At 34.5% G+C, this 26,462-nt stretch overlaps 1 long non-coding RNA gene across 1 annotated transcript in view; it reads right to left on the bottom strand.

The window, feature by feature from the left end:
- Window positions 1-26,462, bottom strand: part of LOC102234602 — a 29,963-nt gene extending 3,501 nt beyond the window's left edge. Inside the window, exons 1-4 of the long non-coding RNA XR_312696.2 lie at window positions 26,168-26,462; window positions 25,540-25,611; window positions 22,657-22,695; window positions 3,525-3,706 (exon numbers count right to left, since the gene is read on the bottom strand). This is a non-coding gene — a long non-coding RNA (uncharacterized LOC102234602). The remainder of the gene's footprint in view (window positions 1-3,524; window positions 3,707-22,656; window positions 22,696-25,539; window positions 25,612-26,167) is intronic.

Below are 26,462 nucleotides of genomic sequence, written 5' to 3'. Positions count from 1 at the left end.
TGATCCTATGTGGATAGGCATGTGTAGACAATGTATATACAGTATGTATGTATGTATGTATGTATGTATGTATGTATGTATGTATGTATGTATGTATGTATGTATGTATGTATGTATGTATGTATGTATGTATGTATGTATGTATGTATGTATGTATGTATGTATGTATGTATGTATGTATGTATGTATGTATGCATTTTCAAAAATACTTCCTGATTTAAGTCTTAAGGATAAAACAAAGAAAATATTTGCAAATACTGGACCAGTTGGAATCACTATGAATAATAGTATGGCAATTCTAACATAAATCACAGTAAAGGCAAAATCAACTAGTAATTGAAGATTTTTTGTGATGTTTATTATGGTGATGCTGCTTATTATGATGGTGGTGATGATGATGATGATGATGACAATGATGACAAAAGTCATGAAAAAAGTTCAAATCGAAGTGAACATAAAATGCTATAAAGATATTTATAGATAGACAATAAATTAATATGAAATTAGGGATGAGAAATGTAGAGTTTAAACATTATCCAAATATTTTGTAATACTTATTTTAATTACGTTGGTTAAGAGTAAAACTTATAGAAACTTGGAATAAGTGAAACGTAAAGATTTTTGTGATTATTGTGGCAATTATGAGTTATTATAATTAATAATAACTTATAATTATTTTACACTGCAAACTTTTTAGTTTGCAGTGTAAAAAGTACTGCAAACTATCAAAACTCTAAAGGAGCATAAAGTTGTAGGACAATTTTCTGTTAGATTTGTAGCGGTTATATTTTAAGTCACCATAAAAGTAATGCAAACAAGGAAAGAGGATAAATGTTAGTAAATTTATTCAGGCTATTTGCTGGGAGGTTTTAGTCAAGATCCCATAAGTAAATAGGAAATGTAAAACAAACTAGAAATAAGTGAAACTGATTTTATATATTATTGAAATATTGTATGAATAAGATAAAAGTCAAGATAATACAAATATAGCTCCATTATGTTATGAAGATATTTTGTATTTTTGGTAAAACTTATAGGAAAAGTTATAAAAACTACAGATTTGCAAAAATGACCGAAAGATTATGTGGCATTTATAGTGATTACCATATAAATCAGAAAAAAGTAAATAATGAATGTGTGTTATAGACATTATATGGTATTTATGGCAAAGGCAATACAAGCTGTGAAAAAAGTAACACAAACTAGGAATATACATTAAGTAATTTAATAAAATATTTTGTGGTACTTGTGGTGATATCAATGTAAGTTGCAATAAACATAATATAAACTAAGGAGACTGGAAGTGGCTTAAATTTTCATCAAGGCATTTTATATTTATGGTGATGACAATAAAAATTACATCAAAAAATCCATCAGTCTTTTGGCAAAACATCTGCATGTAATTAGACTCCACATAAAAATAAGAGTTATCTAATATCAAATAGACAACTTCACTACAACAGTTCCATTCAGTGGGGATACTAAGTTGCTAAATGCTATATTATTGCATTTAGTAAAATTTTGAGTCATAGATCTCAAGAAAACTAGTGTTAAAAATAACTTAAACAGCAAAATTAATTATCAACAGTTTATTACTAATATTATCTCAAATGACTATCATAGTTTTTAAATAATATTAAAAAAATTGATAAGTCCATAAAGTCTTTCAAAAAACGGTATTTTTACTAATCCATTTTACACATTATACAATCTAGAACCTTACAAACATAGGTTTTGCTGTGAAAGTAAAGCTTATACATTATCAAATAGTGTGCTTCAAAGAACCAATTTCATGATGCAGTTCAATTGAGCTGATAAACAGAGCATTGTGAAATTTGGAAACATAACTGAAGGACTGGCTGAGGCTCTTATGGAGCTGACTTTGTAGGTACAGTTCAAATTGCGAGATTCAACCTAAACTGACTTCTTCTAGATTTACATTTCCATCAAATTCAATTGATGGAATTGAATCAATTCAATTCAGTCGATTAACGTAGCACAAATTCACAACAGCTGTCATCTCAAGGCTCATTTTTATGCAAACAGATTCAATTTATAAACAGTTATAAACAATTTATTTCAATCAGATTCATTCCAACACACTCAAATTATATAGTCAGATGCAGTGTAATTTAATCCCATTGTCATATCTGACAATCTCAGTAATCTGCAAATGATACTCGTTTAATTTTATAGATTTGTACATATGCACATATATGCATTGCGGGGCAGATTTTTTTTCCAAACTTTCTCCAAATCAGCAGGATTTTTGAAGAAATTAGACCACTTTATAGGTAAATTTGGACACACATTATATGCTGTTGTTTCCTGGTGCTTAGCCAGAAACAGATATGTTTTTGAAATAACATGGTAACATGGATATTTCTTGGTATTTATACTTAAATTTAAAACAAAAAATATTTTACTATTTAATTACTCATGTTGATTAATATTAATTCAATATAATTTTTATTGTGATACAATAACCAAAGTGGAAATATTAAATAAACGCATACAAGAGTTTACTAGAAATTTTAACATTTACATTTTTGACGAAACTTTTACAGCGCTAATATTAACTTAATAATTAGTGGGGCTATCAGCGCAGGTTATGCCTACAGTCAGCTGCTTGCAGACTTGACAGACACTTGCCAAATGCTGTTGAAATACAGAGCAACCTCATTAATTTCCTGGTTTTGTTGAAACTGGAAATATTTCAAAACTGCCAAATTTTGCTTTCTTGTAAAAGATGAAAAAGTGTAGTAGCATTCTTTAAGCCAGCTGAATGGCTGTGTGCAGAAACTCAAGTTAGAGGGGAACTGCAATATTATGCCAAAGAAAACTTTCTCTGACATGTCATTAAAAGGACTGAAAACTGCACCAACTTTGTGTGCGTGCCCAAAATATTTTTGAAACACTGAAACTAACTCTTAGCACCGTGGTATACCTTGATACTGGTAACCAGCCTACATTTACCAGTAATTAAACAATTATCAACATTTTGTCTTTTTGGTATGCATCCTTGAATATTAGTTTAGAGTGACTACACACCTCAAAACATAAACTTCAACATATATTACGCTCAAAACTATGTGACATCCCGAAGTTTTTAACCTAAAACTTCTGCTTTTGATTAACAAAGCATTATTCCAAAGCTAGGTTTGGGCGCCCTGTTCTGTATTTAATGCATGAAAGAAAATAGTGTTACTGGTTACAAAATATTAGCTCAGGTAGGTTTGTAAAACATAGTTGTCACAAGGGACACAGGTGCAAATTAAGCTATGAAAAACATCAGTGTATTAAGTTATGAGGTGCATTACAATTTCATAAGTCAAGGGAGTCTAGGCAGTAGAAAGTAGATCTCTTGAGCAGATTGGTTGCTTCTTATGTTACATTCTCCTTACACATACTAAATAAAGATGTAGCTACAATGTACAGTCATGCCAGTTCAGGCCTGCTTTTTACTGAGTTCATGTTGCTTGCTGACACACAGCTAGACAGGGTCAAGGATACATCTGACTCACCTCAGACCTCTGCTTTCCCCCCGGAGAATGGCCTGTCACTCACTTTATGGTTACGGATCATAGCTGACAGAGGCACAAAGTGAGAGCTCGATGCTGCATCAACAGCACCAACATCATCGCCAAAAAACCCCATCCTTAGTGTGACATCTTCCTCCTAGTCCACCAACACAGCTCTCTCTGCACTGTGGAGAGAAAAAAACAACATTCACACACCGAGAGCTAATAATAAAGTGTCATTCAGCGAGAGTGGGGAAGAGCTAAAAATAATGAAATATAGACATTTACCTTTAAATTCTGCACACTGATGCTTGAATATAGTAAGTCTAGCAATAGAGTTGTTAAGAAGTGGCAGCCAATGCTACAAGCTTTAAAATGACAGGGTATATTTCTTAATTTAAGCTTTTCGCACAGACTGGGTGTAAAAATGTTCAGTGTTGAGCTTAGTGAAACAGCGTCAGGTTGCTGTATTAAGATAGCCTTTAATTAGTGAGATGACAAAATAATCACATCCATAAAGATGTTAGCCTAGAAGCAGAGGGCTTTGCCAATCTGTGATCTTTCCACTTTGTTCTTTTTTAGTGATTTAAATTAATGTGGAATTTAAAATAATTTCAGATGCCTAAACTAAGATGTCAAGCACATATATATTGCATACATAATTTAAATACTTTCAATTTTAAAATGATACATAGTAAAACCAAATGGGATAAGGAGCTACCATTTAAGATACAGCAACAATATGCAATGAATCATTAAAAAATAAAAACAATCTTGCCAACAAGCTCACTACGTTATTGCGTAGTGAGACTGAACACTGAAATGAAGATATTAGTATTGGATTAACAGATTTTTGGAACTAATGGAGTAAATTTCCCGCTTTTTACTTTTGGATTAGCTTAAAGAAGAACATGCAGCTAGTTTCTGGTATTTGTAAGGACACTGGTGGAAGTGTGCAACCCTACTACACTAAACCTCAACAATAACATGCTTATAGAGCCTGAATTACAGTAAAATTTAGTAACGGACATGTATAAAAGTGTTCTGATGCATCAAAAATCCATACTGTAATAAAAAATGAAGGTCACAGACAATATTTCAAAGGAAATATGTGCAGTTGAAAAATAAATAACATTTGTTTCAATAATTTAGATCAGAGTCCGCACCTTTAAAAAAGGAAAAATTTGGTGCAGAAGGACTCAACACAACCCCACGTTGCAGCCGGTGCGCAGTAAAAATCTGCTGGCGTCCCAATTCTAAAGATTTGTTACAAAACTGGGGTTTTGGGGTGTATTAGATCTGCTCCTAAAGATTTAAATGTATCGTAAAATTCAATATAGTCATGTAAAAAAGACCTTAGCTTTTTCATAAATTTAGATGCTACCCCGTTGGACTGAACTCTGGACCCAGATGGACGCAATTTAGCCAAAAATATTGTTCTCGTTGTTGAGAACATTGTTGAGTTGGCACACGAGATGAGGCGAGCTGCGGCTCAGCCGATCGTGTTTGTTCACTGAGGTGGGCGTCTCCCTGCTTTTTTTTTCTGTTACCCTCACTCATTTTGCTGCATGCTGCCATTTTAACTCACTCCTGAATGGCAGGCGAGAGGGCGTGGCTGGTGATGGCGGCAGCCATGATGGTGGAATCACCAGTGCAGCTCCTGTGCAGAGGCTCCATCAGTCAGGTTCTCAATAAACTCAATACTATAGATTGCATTCGAACTCAGGTACTGTGTAGGACAGACGTTGCATGAGACGTTTCACTGAGGACACTATCACAAATAAAAATGTATTCATTATGCTTTCCTAACTTTGCAACATTTGCTTTTGAGTAATTTTGAATAATCTAGATAAAAAACTACCATGCACAGAAACAACTGAGATCCTGCGTTAGTAAGACAAAATTTAAATCAGTGCAAATATATTTTCTTAAGAAAATAAAAACATCGTTTTACCCTTTGTAATTTTACATTGTTTAAAAAAAAAAATCAATCAAGGTTACTTAAAAGAAAACCTCCATAATTTCACATCTTTTACACAAATTAAGGTGAACATGACATTAGAAAGCCAAACTTCAACTTAAAAAAAACATGATTAAAAACAGTTGTTTTTTTTAACACGACTCTTCAAAATTGGAAAGACAAGAGAACATTTCTTCAAGTATTGTATGTTTTTTTCTTAAATCTGTGCTGCCAAATTTGGTGTCGGTCCTTACTATTTATTTAAAATAAATTAAATTAAACTATTTACATAATTTATGCTTTTCCATTTTAGGATGGTCACACAGTTGAAGGCCTGTTAATTCCAAGTCTGCAGAATTGGAAAGACGAGAGAACATACCAGTAAAGAACTGTAGCTGTTTTTAACTTCATCACTCATACCACAGTGGGTGATGGCAAACCTAACTATTCTAAATCAAATGTAACTGAACAGTTATTAACTTATAATGTATACTTAAAAAAATTTGTAATTTACTATTTTACGTTACCTACAGAGTTGAGGACCTTTGACTTAGTCATTTTTGACTTTCTGTATTCCTGTATAAACATGATGTGTCACTGAGGCAAATTTCTCTTAGCCACCCTTTAAAATGGATAAAACAATAAGTATGCTTTGATAAAATCTTTTTTTTCCTGCAGTAGCATAATTTAAAACTGAAAACCTAAAAGCTTAAAACTTTATGCCGAGTATAGTTATTCAGAGGGCAAAATTAAACATACAGTCATGACTGTTTTATTAAAAATACCTCTTCAAAGTGGGAAAGACAGGAAAACATGGCATTGAATGAAATAAACATGCATTATAAAGGCTAGTGGCCTAAATTTGCTCATTAGAATAGTCTTCAATAATGCAAATGTTTAAAACAGCTGGAGCTGTGACACACAAGCCAAAGAATGGACCAAAGTTTATCTTGTCGCCACAGTGAATAGGATAGCAAAGAAGCTCTCTACTAAAGAACCGCAGCAATGAATGATACCGTACAGTCAACAAGTTTCCATAGCAACTATCATTTTTACTTCATTTTTCAATAACAAGAGATTTAGTGGCTACTTACTGCAAATATATTAAAAAAATAACTCCACAAGTGCATCCAGGTTGTGTCCAATAAAATGGTTTTCAAATCAAAGTGCAATTCTATATTAAATATATAAGGCAGTAAATTCATGCCTGTGGTCTTTCTAAGCAGCATGTGTTTAATGTGGATTGCATCCATATGCAGCCTCACTTCCCCACCCCTAACTCCAAAAATTATAAAGAAGAAAAAAAAACTGTCTTCCTTGACTGACCACAGCATCTCCTAACCAACTATGTTTGAGGTCAAAGTTCATTATATCCCCTTGGCAACACCACAGCAACTAGAAACAACGGTGTCTAGACAGGTCATGGTGCCCCTTCCCTTTCCCCAGGAGTGCCAGCACCCCCCTCCCCTTCCATTCCTGGCTCTTTCCGGAAGGAGGTGTCAGTGGCAGCCAAGTACAGGGTAAACAGGGCATGGTGTAGGGGAGGGGGTGGCCTTTGGCCCGCACGGGGTCGCATCAGCACCTCCACCCTCCATTGATCAAAGATGAGGATCCTCCTCACCAGGACCTTGGTCAAAAGAAGGCAGGGTCGGCAGATGAACCCTGCGTTTCTGTAATCTAGACGTGTCCAGGCCCAATTGTCTCCTTTCACGGCCCAAAATGGACCCTTCCGGTGCTGCTGATTACATTAGGGAGGACAACCTTTTTTCACACAGGGGCTCCCAGACAAAGAGGCTCTTCCATGCTCCTCGCCATCTGGTCCCCAAAATAACAGAAAAGGTCCCAGGAAAGAAAAGAAAAAGGAAAGGGGAAAAAAGAGCCCAGCAAGCACACAGCTTTAACTGAAAGAAACGCTGTTTGAATAGATGGGATGGCTGGACAGTTAAGCAAACATACAGTAAAGCCTCATGTTTAAGCGGAGATTGGAAGCCAATCTACATCAGCAAATAAAGCAGCATACGTGGGCTCCGATAAGTAGGTCTGTAAACAGAGCGATGTGCCAACGACACACACAAATACCACTGCCACAAAAGTGTAGAGAGTCTTCATCAGCTTACAGTGAGCTATGGTACCAGTGTTGCTTTCTACATAAATGGCACCCTAGGTAAAAACCCTCTTTCACAAATTTGGATGAGATTATATTTTATCAATAAAAGTTTTAGAAAATTTTAGAAAAAACACAATTTTTGCAAATAATTTGTAATGAGTGTAAAAAAGGGTTTAAATTGTTGAAATATTGTGCTTTCCATTAAAATAAAGAATTGAACATGTTTTTTTGTTTTCTAAAAATAAAAAAGATTGAAAATATCAACGTTTTATTTTAAAGAATCTCTGTGCAATGTGTAATAATACACTTAGCCAACTAAATACTTTTAGATTTTAAACTAAAGTCAAACTGGCATCTATAAGTTAAAGGACCATTTTGATTAAAGGAAAATTTCTTTGCAAATACCAACGTTAGCATTATTAACCAGCCAAAGTGTGTCAGAGTTTTCTCTTGCAGTCTCAGCACAGAGTATTTTCTTACAGTCAGGTCAAAAATTAAGGAATAAGGAGTAAAAGATATTGAATTACTCCAAACATAAGATGTTTTGAAATGTTTGAAACTAGTAAGTCAATAAAAAAAAAAGTATGTGAATAATTTGTTACACCCTCTGCAGTTTGGCACCCTTGGCAGAGGGCTATTACGTCCATATTAGAAAGTGTCACTAAATAAACTTTATCATTTAGTAATTTTCTTGCACAAAATGTTGAATTAACCAAATCTAAACAAATAAAAATAAAACATCAGTACATGTAATGAATCTATATGATGTGTTTTACTTAGTGAACTGAGTTGCTGACAAAAACTTTTTAATTATTTCCTAATATACTGAATATGACTGCACTAAAATATTTAATAAAATTAATAGAAATTGGAATCAATATTTGGTTCTCCCCTGACCACAGGGCGCTCTGTGTGGTGAGCCTTGTCAATGATTTTAAAAACTGATGCTGTATCTTTCTAACTTGACTAATGCTAGTAGATGTTAGATGTAAACAGTGTTAAAAAACAATGACGTATAAAAATTTAGAAAACAGAATTAAGAAGTGAAATCAAACATATCGGCATGATATAAGATGTAGTACATTTTGAAAAGTTCAGAGTTTCAACTAATTGATTGTTGACTGATTTGCAACATTAATTACTCTTGCTATGGCTGTCAGTTTGCAATTTATAAATCTGCTTTTCAGTAATTTTTCTTTGGTTGCAATACCTATAACCTGATTTAAACCCTAATCTTCCCTGTGCTATTTGACCTCTGGAGCAGATAATCTCAGCATCAAAACTGCATAAAGTGCAAGTGTTCAGCAAAAAAGTCAGAATTTTAATACAAATTGGCATAAAAATGTATCTTCAGATAAAATAAAATATCTCCATGTACACTTTCAGAGACTTATTTAGGTTTCATTTTTGCTGCTCTAACATGAGGTCATTTTGAAGAACCTTCATTTTCAACAGGAGTTTAAAGAATTATTCATCTTTGAAACAGACGACTTGATGACTCCCCACTGCCCTCTTTTGAAGATTATGTCCAATTTAAAATTCTGCACATCTTTGTTGAGTGTAATAATGTGCTCTGCTCACTTCACTAACCTCCTTAAAAAGGTGTTCATGTTCAACATGCAGTCACTGCAGGTATGATACCCTGAGTTATATTGTCACACGAATATATAACCTGGGATTTCTGAAGCTTTATTTAGCTAATGCTTGATTATGTGCTCTGCTGTGCATGGCCTGTTTTTTCTCTCAGTTTGAGCTCAGAAGAAAATTTGGAGAATAAACAACCTCATTACTGGCAGAGGTGATGCTGCCCTTGTTCTTGAATGGTTTTGTTGGGGAAAAAAAGGAGGATATGCAACACTGGTGAGGAAAGTTGTTTCAGATAACTGCAAGTGTGATTTTGTTTTTTAATTGTGCTATTCTAAAAACAATAATTTGTTGGATTCCAAAATATTAGCAAAACTTAAAATTTTATTGCCAACGGCCAGTCCTAAAATTGTCTATTTTAGTCATATTTACACATGCACCCAGCACGATTATCGTTATAACTTATCACCAACTCTTTTTTTAAAGAATGCACATACTTAAGGTTTTAGATTTCAAAAGGAGCGGAAGAATTAGAGAAATCCACTTTGCAGGAACAAAATGCATACATTATTAACGTACTTGCATGTTTTTGTAGATAAGAAACTCCCACAATATCTACAGTGAAAACAGACAAAACTTTGACAATGTTATTTTTATCGACCCTTCAAAACAGAATGAAAAATTAGAATCTCTACATTTTTAATACATATCGTAACATCTTTTTGAAGTTGTCTTACTTTTATCTAAAAACTAAAATTTAAAGCACCCTCCACTTTTATTGATATCCACAGTAAGGATGTATAAAAAAGCTTGAAATAAATGTATATTTTATTGCAGAAGCATGATTTTACACTGAAAAATTTAGAATAATCCAACCTTTAATTTGAGTACATTTAAATCGTGGAATAAAAAATAAAAAAAATCACTTGTTATGAAATAATAATTTTCAGCAAAAATCATTCACCAAGTCTCTCACACAACAGTTTCTCAATTAAAAAAATGTAATTTAAAATTTGTAAATTGCTAAAAAAAAAAAAAAAAAAAAGTTAATAAAAATTGGATGGTCTTTAAGAAAATCTGTTACATGATGTATTATCAACACACAGTCCAAAATGGTCACACAGCACATTACTGCAAGGTAGTTTGAAGAAGAAAAAAAATCAATGAAATCAACTGACTTTGGGCTTTCTTGACAGCTATACCCTGGGTGCAACGAAAATTAGTGTCAGTGTCTTAAAAGACCTGCATGAACACATGACAACAAGCTTCTCCCTTCCCTGCTATAACTACAACAGAATCCTGATGTGTTCATCTGTTTACAGAGGAAGCAGTTTTCTAGCCTAATGATATGCAAAAAGAAAAACGAAAGAGGGTAACCTGCAAGGCTTCTATTTCATGACATAAAGTAGTCCAAAAAAAGCCTGGAGTTATGAATTTCCATTCAAGCCACATTTTCTTCTCTATAAGCATGACTTGGACATGCCATTGCACGACCCAAGAGTTTTGATACTGCACATTTTTGCTTACTATGTGCAAAATAGTACATAGTAAGCACTACGAAAAAAATGAAACATATTTCACATTTCGGGTGGTTTAGTGATTTGCATTGCAATTACTGCCAAAAACAGCAAGACAAAAGTTCAATACAGCAAAGATATGCATAGAATGACTGGCTAGCAAGGGTCAAAAATATTTATGTCTGCAGCACTTTACATATTTATTGGCACACTTGGTAAAGGTGCACAAAGAACCTTTAAATGAATACATCTTTTACTGTATCAGCATAGTTTCAAAAAAAAGGGAAGTAGATTGGTATATGTTAGCTTTGGAGATTTTTTTAACTTCCATCACCGTCCTTTTCAAAGTGCTTCGAGGCAGGATGAACTTGAGTCATTTTTCCGACTGGTTCAAAATAACTCTAGTTATTTTAACCTGTTTCATTATTGCTCTGACTATAAATATGTTATAGATAGAATAAGGATAAGTGAATACTTTTTTTTCATATATCTTGATCTAAAACATCCATCTTACATGAGTGTTATGTTCTCTAATCTTACCCATTTTGAAAAGTGGCTAATTAAAATGAATGTGTACAAGAAACAGAGCCTTACACATGACTAATTAAAGGTTCAATTTAAAAAAGTAAAGTATAATCAAAGAAAAATACTTTTGATGCATTTACTTTGTGAATAGTTTGTTTTCACACCTGTTATTTTTTGTAGAAAAGTTTATTTTAATGCAGAATCTTTTGAGTAAATCAATAAATGTACTCAAACCAAATATTGGATTTTCAATTTTTTTAGTATGAAATAATGCTACTGCAGCAAAATATTATTTTGTTTTATGCAAATATGTAAATTGACTTAACCTTTAAAAAAATGGTTGAGAAAATTAACTGTGTCTGTCCTCAAGAGAAAGAGGAAGTCATGGATTACTTATTGAAAGTTATTCTATACTGCCTATGACCAAATTAGAATGGTAAAGTGTAAAATACATAATTATCTTATTTTATAGAAATAGTTAGAGGTGCCTCCAGTTTAAATGATTATTCCATTTTACATTGTTTGATTCACTTTTATCAAGGGTAGACATGGACAGTTATCAGTAAAACATGATATTAAGGTTTTAAAAGTGTTAGTTTTCTGTTATACGTTTCTTAGCGTTTTAAATCCTTTTAATAATTTTTAATGAAAGGCATCAGAGAAACTGCACGGATCATCAAGTAGTCGATGCCTAGCATTGCCAGTCTCCTACCTGACTGTGCACTGATAGTCAGCTGACTGAAAGAGAGCTACAAAATGTTTTCCCCACGTTGCAAGAAAGACAAATTCAGTTGTTTGGAAATATTAATAATAAGACAGAAAATGCCAAGAAAACTAAAGGAGTACCAGCCATCACTCATATTAAGCTAAGACTGCTGTCAAGTTACAGTTGCATGTTTGTTAAACGGCTGACTGTAGGTTGGTACTGTTACTCTATAATAAGCAGAATGTCAAAATATGACATTCTGATTATATTCTGAGCAACGATTGTTTTAATTTACATCAAACTAACAACTAAGATAACCTTTTGACAACATTAATATGTAACATGCTATATCAACATCTCATTGTGCTAATTTATCAGTGAGAATAATGGTTGTTTTTTGTTCTGTTTTAAAGAAAACAACACAATAAATACTGTTTCAAACGTAAAATATAAAAATATAATATGAGCAAACCAAATTCCATTGAGCTTTCTGTGCCTTTGCATCATTTAAAAGTAAAACATAGTTCTCTACGTACTCAGGTGACTGTCCTGTTTTGAAATTCATGAACTGTTTTGCATGTTTTTTCTTCTGGTTGAATAAAACAAAGTGGAAGTGTAAACATATTTGGTGCAGTTCCAGCCAAAAATGAAGCAAACCTAAGCACTGGCATACAGTACTTACACAACAATACATCTGGGGTATAGTCCCACTCCCTTCTAAAATCCCCGTCAAAAACCCATATTTTAAATTTGCACAAAAAAGAGTAACAAGAAGCACAAACGCTCCTCCTGCAGTCAGAATAAAGACGAATACTACCAAGTTAATCACACAGCAGACTAAAATCTTCAAGACAAAGATCCTTTCCACATATTTCTCTTTGTTGTCATCTCATTGAAGAGTTTCCCCACTTTTTACTGTCAATGCGTCATTATTCAGTCAATCTCTCAATCTTTTGTATTCAGCTTTTAATCATTTTATTTTATTTTATTTCTTTAGTTAAAACTAATCTAATGAACAATAAGTATCTAAAGTCTAACCCACCAAGGAGTCATTGCACATATGTGTGGTGGGGGTTGCACAGATACCAGCTCAGCATCTCAACAGTGTGGAAGTCAGTGCGACATCTAAAGAGGGCAGGTGGTGCCAGTCGAGTGAAGTACATGAGCGCAGTCCCAGTATGTAATGTCTGAACTACATAATTAGATATTTTTCCTTGGCGATCTTCAAATTATGTCATCAGGACTTATGGAGAACTCATTAGTCAGTGTAGCAAACAAACTGGAAATAGCTCTCAGTCCTTTGGAGACATGCAAAACGTATTCCAGGGAGGAAATGGAATCGCTGTGTGAAACCAACAAGAACCAACATGACACCTGGCGTTTTACAGCTCAGAGTGGTTTGTTGCACGCTGCTAAGCACAATGGTGAAGAGTGCTTCTTAATTGTACAGATTTGAATTTACTCACAAAAATCACATACTGCTGTCCAGAAGATGCTACAACCACTACTGTTTTCTTTTGTTAACTAAATTTGGTTTAAAAAAAAAAGTTCTATTTGAATATAAATTTTAACACCCATTATCTTTTACAGTGTACAAATATTAGCGATTTCAGAAATGGAACATTGATCTCAAGACAATTATGATTTTCAGCAGAACTATTTGAAGAAATAAAAGTAACTTCATTATGGTAAAGATGTTATCCCACATAGAAATAAATTTACATAGAAATATGTAAGATGAGCATCTTGTTTAAAAAAAAATAAAAACACAGAACACATTTTTTTATATTCTATGTTGCATCTTCAGACAGATGTTGAAAAGAATTGCTCCCTATATCATGCAGTTGGTACCAGAATTGCATACATATTGTACAATAAGATTAGAGCCTCAACTATAATGTGTTCATTTTGATTAATTAATGTTAAAAAAAATCACAATATTAATCACAATATGTTTTACAAAGGTTGTGGTTGGAAACTGTATTTGTGCATTTCTGCCTGTAATGCAGGATTCTCAAACAACAGTGATGGACAACAAAGACACTCCTCCTGCATCACTGGGGATTAATTTTTGCTTCAACAAGCGATCTAACAGGATGCTGGAAAAAACTATTGTTGTGTTCTAGTTGTGTTAAATGAAGCTGCCCTAAAATACTATCTCAATGCATAACATGTCGCAGTCCACAGTTTACACTGTAATCTGGCCATTATCCACAGTGGAACTTGTCCTGTACTGACATTGCCTGAAAGCCACTCAGCATTGAGGAAGCCATTACTCCAAGGGACAAATAAAAAACTGTAGTTTGCAAATGCACACAGACACAAAGACCTTCATTTTTGGAGACACATTCTGTGGTCTGATGGAAATGAAGTGGAACAGTTTGGTCATAAAGACCATCATTATATCTGTAAGAAAAATGGGAGATATTGAAGGAACATCTAAAGACATCAGCCAGGAAGTTAAAGCTCCAGTTCAGATTGGTTTTCCAAATGGGCAATATTCATACTGCCTATGAAAATACAAGGATAACAAAGTTAGTCTCAAGTCTCATACAAATCTGACCGGGAGGAATGATAGAAGAATTTATTCACATATTAAGTTATATTTAATCAAGAACAATAACTGCAAAGAACATGGCAGCTAAACACAAACACCAAGAAGAGTGGAATCCAATAGAAACTGGACTCTTGGCTAAAGTTACGTTTTTTGAAGAAGATAAGGTGTGCATTTTTAGACAAGCTGACACATAGATGGGGGCCATTAAAATGCTGCTTTGGGGTTGGTGCTGGAAACAACCTGCTATGCCCCAGCTTTACAGCTAACACAGGTATGTTCCTATCTATGTCCCATTTAAAACTTCACAACAATATCTGTGGTCCTTTCCTGTTATGTTTTTCAAATTTTAAACTCAGAGGTAAAATGTAAGGCTTTTGTAAAATGACATTTTGTAAAATGACAAAGTCCAGCCATGTGTAACTCTGTCACCAAACCAATAAACAAAAGGTGACTTTTTTCTATTGCTTCCTTCTCTGAGTGTACTCAGAGAAGGAAGCAGTTCTGCACTTTGAGATCATATTGGGTTTAGTTATGTGTTTTCTTTAAGCTCAGGATCTTAACTCATCATTGTGACATCCAGTTCCAGGATTTGGCACCAACCAGAAAAAAGCATAATACGTAACATTTGATTTGGTTAGGTGATACTTAATTAACCGTGAGGGATATCCAAATAAATAAACGTACTTTATAATCTCATTTATTCATTCTTTGTTTGTACACATTTGTCCTTACAGGCTCATGGGGGGTTCTGATGCCCAACTCCAGTAGTCATTAGGAAGATGTCAATTCATCCCAGGGCAACAAAGAGTTAACCACACCTGCATATTTAAGAACAATTTTATAGAGGCCAGTCAACCTAAGACTCATGTTTATAGAACGTAGGAGGAAGCCAGAGTACCCAGAGAGAAACTACACATGCATGCAGAAAGAGCCAAGGCTGAATTTATTAAACTTACAAAAGGAGAAGAAAAATTTAACCTAAAAATTGTCTTGTTGAGTTTGTTGTATTCTTATGGTAGAAGATGTTGATTTAAAACATGGAATACAGCAAATCTCCTTCTCATAAAAATATGAGTCATGGTTGTGACACACAGATTTTCTTTATCTGCAGTGTGTTTGATGCCACCCTGTAATTGGGAGTATTGTTTAAGGTGGCAGGCAGTCAGCACAGTCACAAATATTTGGGCTGCAAACAGACATCAGCAGACACTGACCTTCCTGGGCAGCTACATTTGACTAAATTTAAATCACACAGGCTTGACAGTGGAGAAAACTGTAAAGCAGGCTGGAACATAAGGTTCTCTCCTGTTTTTTAGTTGGATTTTTTTTGGGAAGAACAGCAACATTTTTCAGTTGAAGTAGAAGTACTTCATTATTTTTTCATGAGAAAAATTAAGTCTTTTCATAAGCTTTTCCAAGACTGACTTGTGAATTGTAGGTATGTATGGGTAGACTTAATTTTACATCATAATGACTAATTCTGATATTTTGCCACCAAATATTTTGTGCACAATAAACCAAAACACAAGTGAAGCTATAAAACACTGATTGTGTGCTGAAAAGCTTACTGATTAAAATGTAATAGTAAATAAATGAGATAAATTGATGTCATTTTGAGAGACAGCAGAGGTTATTGGAGAGCTTTGCCATTTAATGGGAACAATTTCTCTACCTATCCCATCTAGATAAAGATATATTTGTACATTTAAAACTATCCAGATAATACATATCTATTGTTAGTCTAAGTAAAGACCATATCACAGGCATCTTTTTATTTACAAGTAGATGACTCAAACAATAATTGGGGAAAAATGCAGAATTGGGCTTAAATATTAACCTAAATTCTTATTCCAAATCAAGGTGTCTGATGTTTGTATTGAACCAATTCATCTAAACTTAGCTACAAAAGATAAACTCTACATAAAATACATCAACATACAACAAGGAAGGCAACAATTTATACTGCTTCTGGATGCACCGTACTAAATGTTTAAAGAGATAAAGAAAATTTTGATCGGTATTAAATATAAGCCATAAGCTTAATGCAAGAACCATGGACATTTCACACTTTATAAAAAAACTCCAAGTACAGATCTACTGGGAAGTTCCATGGCAGCAAAAGAGCAGAAATGACAACATTCTTCTCTTTCCAGAACTAACTATGCCCCATTAACATTTCTAAACAATTAAATAACAGTCATTGGACACCACATAAGAAAAAGTTTAGCCCACAGGATATTTTAAGAGAAGACTTCGAGAACGCTCAATTCAGTGCAGCGAAAAAAGAATTTTTACACAGCCCGAGGAGAGAAAACAAATTTTTCAGTTCTTCCAACACATGTACAAGCATGTGATAGTTGAAATAGACAAAAAGAACAAATATTTCTAAAAAATAAGGTTGGGGGCCATTATCCTAATTCGTCAAGTGAGGCATTCTGCTCTCTATGTTTATTTGACATGTTTTATAAATGCATGCATCAGCAAAGTAAAACTTTGGAACTGTCATAATGCCGGGAAAGATGGAGCAAGAATTTAAGTTCGCATCCAGCTTATATTAGTTTAGCAATAGCACTAAACTAGGATGCCCCACTGCAAGTGTTAGACAATGTGTCCCACAAAGTGCATAAAGACATTGTTGAAATGGAGAACTCCTTCAGTGACAAACTACATCATCCTAGACACACAGTGGAGCATTACCACAGTTCCTTCCTCAGAGCAGCTGCAAGACTTTATAACCATCACTTCCTCCAAAAAACTAAGTAACTCTTTATAGCGCTGTTGTTTTCTCATTTCATGCAAATTGTCTAATTTTAATAGACAACTTACTATTACTACTGCAGATATTTTTAATCTTATATTTGGGAAATTGATAAAGAATTCTGATTCAAATTAAAAGTTTAAGTAAACAAATTCAAATAATTATTAAAAGTGTGTTTTAGCAGTGAAGCATAATTTCTATGTGAAGAAATGTATTTTTTAAAAATCTACCCAAACTAAAAGGTATGCAAATTGTTATATACATTTCTAAAGTGTTGGTAACTGAGCTTTTTTCAATGAACAATAGCTATATTATTAAAACATTACTGAATACATTTGTTTAGTTAAAACTTGTGAGAACTGGTGTAACATCTGCACTTTGGAAATCACACCTTGTCCTCACTTTCAAAGTGACATGTGCTCTGACCTAAGAGTCTAAGAAAACAATTTAAAGAGGGTCATTAGTTACCAGTTAAAGACAATAATTGCCTATTGATGAAGATGAAAGGACTCTAAGGAAAACAATGTGGAAATGGGCCGCTACCATTCACATCGCAGTCGGATTCCAGAGGTTAGAAGCTAAGTCCTGTTGATAGTCTCAAAGGGCAAAACGCTGAGCACTGAGAACTTCAGTGTGACTGTTTGGAAGCATAGCCACAGTTTAGGCACACAAACATGAAAAATATCAATTTCACATTTGGCTTAACGCTTTCACACTTTGTGTCATTGACACCAAAAGAGAAGGAGTGCGGAAGACAAAACACAGCTCCTGGATAAGGATCATGTTAATGCCTATCAATTAGGATCAAAAAGGGATTAACCGGCATGGTTGCAGCGGTGGGATGGGAGCCCATGCAAAGTCACTGAATGCTTGGGGTCGCACCCCCGACTTCATTAGGCCTGACCTTTCCATGCCATTGTGTGACAGCAGAGACCCTGCAGTCGATGGGTGCAGCCTGAGCCACTTTAGCGGGCTTTCTGAGTCGAATATGAGACACGCAAAACTGGCTGTTTGAGATCAGTGAAATATGAAATATTCCCTTTCGAAGTCCAGGGAGACTTATTAGGTTACTGCAACTTAGTGCAGGTGGGTATTTACTCATCAAGCCCCCGAGCTTCTTGCAAAGAAAATCATTTTCTTTTCTCACCTTGGAGAGAAGTGAGATTTACTAATTAGTCATGGTGCAGCCTCCCCTGAACTATGATGTACCGCGGGGATGACGAGCTCAACTCTGCCGTGCTGTCTTAATTCACAAAAAAGGTCAAATGGCTAAAGTGAAAGCAGGTATTCAAGGTGTGTTGGAATAAGCCCCAATTAAAGAAAAATGCAGGCAATACTGCCAATTCTCACAAGTCTGACTTTGATGGTAACTTTGAGCAAATACCCTGAACTGGAAATATGTATGTGTGTCTGTCAGGAGGGAGATAATACTCCTGTTAGAAACACATTTCAAATATTTCCCTCAGAATTCGAAAACTATAAGGAGAACCCTAACTTCATTATCAATGCTGACTCTGGGAGTCTGTGCTTCCTTTCCTAGAGATCCGCAAATATCTTCTTTTATGATGTAGTATTGAAATATTCATTGATTTCTGTTTTTTATAAGCATCTGATTAATTTTCATTCTTTCCAATAACAACAGAATGTTTGTTGTTATTTTACCAAAAAGGTTAGCCCATCAGTATGTCAGTTGCTAGTCAAACCACAGCACTTTCCTTTTGCTATAAATGCTCTTTAAGTTTGAAATGTGATGTTTAATGTGTTGTGTAGAAAGCTGGAACAAAACAAGGTCTATCAAACTTAGGTATTGACCAATACTACTATAGTTGTTAGTGAAGTATAAAAAATGTTTTTAAGTTATGGTTTCAAAACTAAACTACTACATTATTCTCTGATCATATTTTGCCCAGCCCTCTCCCTTTTTTGTTACGAGAAATCTATGTCGGTTTTTTTGTTTGTTTTTTTCCTTTCGGTGTTATGGTATTTACACCAAATAAGTGGTTAACTGAAGACTAGACTGGCCCCTAAAGATATGTCTACCACTTTTTTTGTTCTAACAATCTGATGGATTCTTTTGATTTCTAATCCAATTAAAATTTGATTTTATTCTACTGACTATATAAACCCATTAATATGGTCATGATAATTTTCAATACTTTAACATCAGATGTAAAAAATGTGGTAGAGAGCAAAATCTCTCTACCACCTATTTTAACCAAAACGGATAGTATTGTTTCATCAATTAATTATTTATTTTTTTTGCGAGTCAAATTTTTTGTCAACTTTTTAAATCAATCTCTTATTGATAGAGCAAACTATTTATACATAGCATGCTAGTTATTGTGCTTGAAAGCAATACATTCTCCATGAAACACTACAGCTGGCCTCTGTTAGACTCCAGAGTGCTGGAAAATCGTATATTGTATAGTCTTTCTTCATTTGTAAGGCTTTACTCCAGTTACATCTTTTACTTAGTAAATGCCGAGAATTCAATAAAAGCTAAAGACTTAAAGTTAGCAGAAGTTTGTCTGAGACAAGGAGAATATCTTGTCGAGAAGAAACATTACAATAAACAATGGTCTTCCGGACTTTGCCAGCCTTCCTCGAGTCATTTAAATGTTTGTGGATGGGCACCATCCTTGTTAAAGTCAGGTCAGATTTGAAGATAAATGAGAATAGGGAGTATTTTGCTGAAGCTGTCACTGCTGCAGTTTTTTGGCAGAGGGGAGCGGACATGCAACACGTGCACATCTGAAGAGTGGCAGGATCACAAACAAGCAGGGCAAACACCCAACATTTAGACTGTTCACAGTAAAATCACTTACCTTTCCAAAAAGCTTAAAAATAGAAGATTACATTTGCACTATAATCAATGTAAGCGCGACATACTGTAATTAATGTGATCCTAATATTCATTAATTACTTTGCGACTTCAGCGGAAAGACAGAACATGTGGTTAACCAAACAACAGTCGGATGTTAGCTCAAGATGGCTTTAAGAAGCGGAAATTTTATTTGGAAAAATCCATCTAATACAGAAACGTTAAACACCGAATATTAGTTAAAAAACACAGAAAAAACAGTTAAAAAGCAACAGTGGTTTATTCTCTGCATATTTTTGTGCTCTAAACAAAATTAAATCCTAAATCGCATAATGTTTTCAATAATTCAACATTAAGAAACATAAACTGAAACTATAAAAATGCATTGAAATGAATGTGGTGAAGTTATCTCTCATGGTTGCAAAAGCCAAGAAATTGTATGTTTAATAAGGGAAAAGTTGATTAGTCTGACATTAAGCTATAAATTGGAAACATGGAATTCCTGCATATGCATGATCCCAAAAGATTAGGTTTTTCTCTCACTTTTTGCTTGACTACAGAGAGGAGACTAAACATGACGTTATGGACAGCCACTGTTGTGCTACGTGGCATCAGAACCCAGTCTGGCTTTCATACAAAATCTTAACAGTGGATGAAAACAAGAAGTAAGGAGGAGGGTCTCCTAAACCTCCACATCACTCAATTTAACTAGATTAAATCACAGTGTACTGTAGTTTCCACAAAATCTTGATAAAGCCTTTTTTTACTTCAACGTAGATTCCCAAAATAATGCAACTTCGTTATCGTTCAAATCTTTAATTTTTAACGATTGCAACCTAACACACAAATAGCATCAGTTAATCGCTGTGTTTTCTTTGAATTAAAAGTTTAATATGAATCAAATATTTTGTGAATTAAGTAGTTAGATTTAAAATGAAAATAAATGCATAAATATGAGCGCATAAATCTGTAAGCAAAAAACGATGTGAACCGTTAAACAATAAATATGACAATATATCTTAAAATTTTATACTGGAATACAGAACGATGAAATGATACCATTTTTATTTTTGCATTATGTCGTGTTTTTGGTACATGACTTGCTGCACTGTTAATATCTATTTTATTTATCATGTAAATTTTTTTTTTATTCAGTTTTTATAAGCTGTAAATCAAAACTTAGCTACAGTTAAGGAAGGAGTTTTTTATATTGGTTTAGAAAACTCCAAATAAAAAAAAATTCACAGTCAAAGTATTTTTCAAGATTTAAATGTCTCCTTTAAAAACACGTAATTTAATTAATTAACATATGGCTTGTATAATTTCTTGTTTAATGTAATTAGTAAAAAAAAGGTGCACGGCATATATCATATAGCAATCGATATCATTTTATAACAACATATAATTGCGGTGTATAATAAGATTTAAATACTGCTTCAAAATGTTTGAAACTTTAATTTCTACGTATTTTAATTCATTGTGTCAAATGTTGCACAGCTTGCGTAAGATCATGTTTAAAATTCTGAACATTCACAAAGGTTTTAATTATAATAGCATAAAATAAACATAATTATTTGTGCTGCCATCAAGAAAAATTTAACTTATTAACTATTAACCACATTTTTATTAATGCATCCGTTCATGCATAATTGTTTTTGAAATATCTTCTGAGGAAAAGTTTGTGTGGTGCGTAAAAGTTGTAGGATTTTCTTCTAGGACTTAGACTGCGAGTTCAGATTCTTTTTTCTAAAAGCTTGAGTACAGTTAATCTCAACTGCCAAGAAGTAAAATGGACGCTGATGGCTTTGAGATAAAGGCTAAGACCAACCCAGGTTCTCAGTTGCGCAGTTGTGGGCCCAAGTAAGTGGACCCAAGCTTTGCCAGACTGACAAAAGACATTCTGAAGTACACACAAGATATTCATTTGAAATGTCCCATGACAGAGTCAGAGAAAACTGCGTCATCATGCAGCAAGAACTGCTGAGATAAACACGCCACCATTTCACCAGGCAAAGACTGTTGCTGTGGATGCTTTTCCAGAGGGCCGTGCTTTGAAATGTGCTTGGATTTAACTCTGTTCGCATTCAGAAATAGACCCAGAAAAATCCTTTCATTAAACCTCAGGAAGCATTAGAGCCAAGATGAAAGCCTGTTTTTCACCAGACATCGTCACGATGTTGGACCTCATGACCTCACTGTGGGTGGAGACAGCAAGCCAATAGAAAACAAGGGAGGATGCTTCGGAGTGCTTTTGGCATCAGCATTTTTCAACCAAACCTCAAGTGAAAGTTACGAGTTTCATATCCATGATTATGTCATGAAGAGATCAAAAAAATCCCCCATGATAAAAACCAATCACAGTTTAGAAGTGAGCGATGGCAACGGTGCTGATTAGTCAAATTTTCAGCTGTGTAGCGTACAGAAACGGCATTGCAGTTCAAGAGCTCGACTTCTGCAGACACCGTTGTGTGCCGTGGAGTGATATTTCCCTCAGGCAATCATATTATGGCTGTAGTGCCTTAAAACCTTCCTAGAATTGCTTTACTCCATTTTAAATTTACCCAAATATGCTTTAATGAAAAGGTCAACGCATATCTTACCATTTGTTGACAGGAAATCATAACTGTCAATGTCAGCAGCTGCAAGAAAAGCAGAAACATGAATCACCTGTGAGAATGAAGTGCTAGCAAACAAGTGTGAGATTGTGTGGAAGATTTGGCTGTAAGCACAAAAACAAACATTTTCAAATAAAATATATTTCGCTGTCATTGTAGCGCTGAATGGTTTAAAACAACCTAAACTACATCTACTGTCTGTCTGAAATATAGAAAAACTAATTTCTATTTAAGGTCAGCTGCTTGTTTTCATAATGATAAATTAAGTTTGATTTAATTTTTAACATTTTAATTATAAAAAAAGGTTGCAAATGCTTCTGTCTGGCACACATAATGTAGGACATGTATGCAAAATAATTTTATTTTGAACAGATACATTTCTATAATTTATCATCTAAACACCAGCCGCATTTATCAAGAGAAATTTTTACTTCTTTATAACGTAGTTGTACTTATAGTTATAAAAGTATACGTTATATGTTTTGTGCATAATTTATTCCCACAAAAATGTTTTAATAATCCATGTTTGCCAATTTACAGCTGAAAACACAAAATTAATAGACGAGCCTGAAAATACCTCTACTTTCTACTTTTCTCGGAGAAACTCTGGACCTGTAAAAACTTCTGCATGTTTTCAAAGGCGGCTTCATGCCTCAGTAAACAACACAATCAGCAAGCACTCAGAAAGCATTAAAGCAACCAGGACCACAAGAGATTAAAGGAGCTCCTCTGACGGCAGATGAGTATGCACTAAGTAGATGATAATGAAGAGATCTGTCCAGGCTGGTCAATGATATGGCAAACAGATAAACATCACAGACTCAGTGAGTGGATGTAACTTGTAATGTCAGACGGACGCTTGGAGCACTTTTTAAGCCAAAGTTAATTTCAGCTACTTGCATTACTCCCTCAGAAAAGAAAGTTGTAGAGAAAAAAAAGCTTTCAACTGCAGGACAGGTTTTGTTTGTTTTTTTCTTTGTTTTGTTTTAACGATTATACAAGCTATAAAGAACATAATTTATTGTATAATATCATTTTTTACAGTGCATCAAGGTTTATATTTACTTTCACGAAACCTACTGTTGTATTCTTCTTCATAAAAAAATACTGTAAATTACTACTGTAAATAAAAAACTTTGTCCTTAATCACATACCTTCTAATAACAGAATTTATAAGCAGCAAATTAGTTAAACATTAGACAAAATACACACAAATACAGTGAAATTAATTCTGTCCCGCTACATAGTGGACTCTAGTAGGTCAGGATATGTTTCAATAACCTTTAGCTATAGCTCTTAAAAACATCGGCTAAGTAATCAAAAAAAAGTTTGAATTATAAAATTAGCACTTATTGGCAACACTAAATTGTTTATCCTTACACACGTATAATCATAGGCAGAGCTATTTATTTATTACAAAGTCGTTAAAATAATAAACATTCAGATTTAATTTTAAATTGGTTCTCTGTAACACTCTGATATTTCGACGTGTTTTAAAAATGCAAAGTCAAGAGGATAACATGGAGAGTGTTTGTTTAGTGTTTTTCTTAATAGTTTGATGTCCTGCAAGCCTCTTGCATGCACGTAGAAGACAAAATGGCTACCAAGCGTCTCAGATCTGCAGCACTCGATGAGCATGTGAAAGAAAATGTGACTGAGAACAAGATGAAAATAATAAAATTGTACGGAGTTCAGTTGATCAATGCATGCAACCTGCTGAAAAGAAGAGAAAAAAGCCTCTAACTCGCAAACCAAAAAATATTTCAGTCAGAAATATCGGTTCAAAAAATGTGACCTCCCTATGGTGTCCGCATGCTCTTAATACTAATGCATTGCAATCCAGTGCAATCCAGACTTGCTGATTCACCATTAGTCTTGTGTTTCTATTTTTTAATCCTATCTTTGATTGTACATGTCACGAATGCAGCATTAGAGCCTCAGCAGCCATCTTGCCAAAACAGAGCTGAGACGAGGAAGGAGGAACTGCCTGTCTGACTGAGTCATATGACTGCACAGTCTGCAGACAACTGCAGCGACTGGAAAGAAGTGTCTAGACGAGTCTAAGCTCATCTCAGATGAAGTAGACTAGCAGCATCTCACACAGATTAGTTGTGATTTTTCCAGAAATCAATGAATTCTGATTGTCTGTCTATCTAATTAAATTACTTAAAAAGTATTTTAAAAAATGTTCATATTCATTGTAAATAATGGAGACCATCAAGTGCATCGTTTAAACTAGGTGAGGCTACATGCATTCTAGGCTTTCCAGGTTTCAGCAAACTCACAACTTTATAATTATTACTTTTTTACTTAATGCTCCAAATATGAGTTTTGGTTTTCAATGTGGACTTTGAGTGTTTAATCTTATCTAACTTTGTCCTACATGTTGTTTTATGGATTGTTGTACTTTGACGATAAAATGACGGTGAAATCTTGGGCTGAATGAGAGAACTTATAGAGAAGTTTTAGGGAGATAAACAATAAATATAGTAAGAAAGAATAAGAGTTTTGATACAGGCTCCAAAATATGGTGCATTTATTATTTAAACGCTAAAGGCCTTGTGTAGTTTAGGCCAAATTTCTAAACAACAGAGTATTAGAGCTGCTGAACATATTGAATTGCAATTATTACTGCATTATCACATATCTGAAACATGATAACAATTAAGTCACATTCCCCATGCTAGTGATAAATTTGACCAGTTGGGTTCAGTGTAATTGGCACTGATGCCTTTCAAGGGCGGTATGTGGAATTTAAGAACTTAGATCCAATTCAACAATAACACTTAATTTCATTCTTTCATAATATCTATCTATCTATCTATGGGAGAAAAAATATCTATCCCTAAAATTTATACCAAAACAAACCTTTATGTGCTTTTATAGGCTGCCTCGTGCATGATGCACTCATCTTGAACTCCATGGGTGAGGAACAATTCCCTGCAGAGCATAAACAGACACAATAAAGGGAAGCATTTTATAGAGTTCATAATTCATCATGATGTAACAATTTAGGTGCATGTTGCGTAGGATTAATAGAATACAGCTTTTTCGGGAAAAAGAAAAAATCCCCAGTGCTTGGTGCTGTGGCTGAAAGGGTTAAAGCAAACGCACTAAAGCCAGGTTGTGCCCCTCAGGTGGCTGCTGAGTAAACACAGAGCTCGAGCGCGCGTGGAGTTAATCAAAAAGCCTCGCGTCAGCAAAGGTGCGTCACCTGCGCATCTTCCTGAAGTAGTGTGTGAATGAGGTCAAGTCCCCACAACAACACCGCTATTGTCTGGCATGAGTTGCACAAAATAATACGAACGCGAATGCGGTGCGAATTATTTTTTAACAGCACAAATGAATGGGACTATCTCTTCTCCCACTCTGTTGCGTATGTAAGCAGAGGAAGATGTTGGAGAAAAAGCGTTAAAAAAATACGAAAAGCACTGCTGTAATGCTGCAGCATCCGCTCTGTTAGGCTGCTTGCACTCCAGGGTTTGCCTTAACCTACCTGGGCACAAGGAGCTGTCTGCCTGCTGATGGACTGCAGAAGAGGGGGGAAAAAAACTTTGGGTTTTTTGTTTTCTAAAGAAGAAAAATAAACATTTCGTCAAAAGCGTGGCGACTCAAGGTGAAGCGACGTCTGAGGAGGAGCGCAAAGATCCAAATTTCCCAGCAGGCGGCTTCCTTGTAGATGCACAGAGACCCGTAAAACTCCATTTCCAAATTTATCAATTTGAGACAGACTCCAGACAGTCTCCTAACGGTTGCGTGCCTGGTCCCCTCTCACGCGCGTGCACGCGAAT

The sequence above is a fragment of the Xiphophorus maculatus genome, chromosome 21 (assembly GCF_002775205.1).
Source record: "Xiphophorus maculatus strain JP 163 A chromosome 21, X_maculatus-5.0-male, whole genome shotgun sequence".
Classification (NCBI taxonomy): domain Eukaryota; kingdom Metazoa; phylum Chordata; class Actinopteri; order Cyprinodontiformes; family Poeciliidae; genus Xiphophorus; species Xiphophorus maculatus.
The sequence above is the reverse complement of the archived record's forward strand: the minus strand, read 5'-3'. Positions and strand labels throughout refer to the sequence as shown.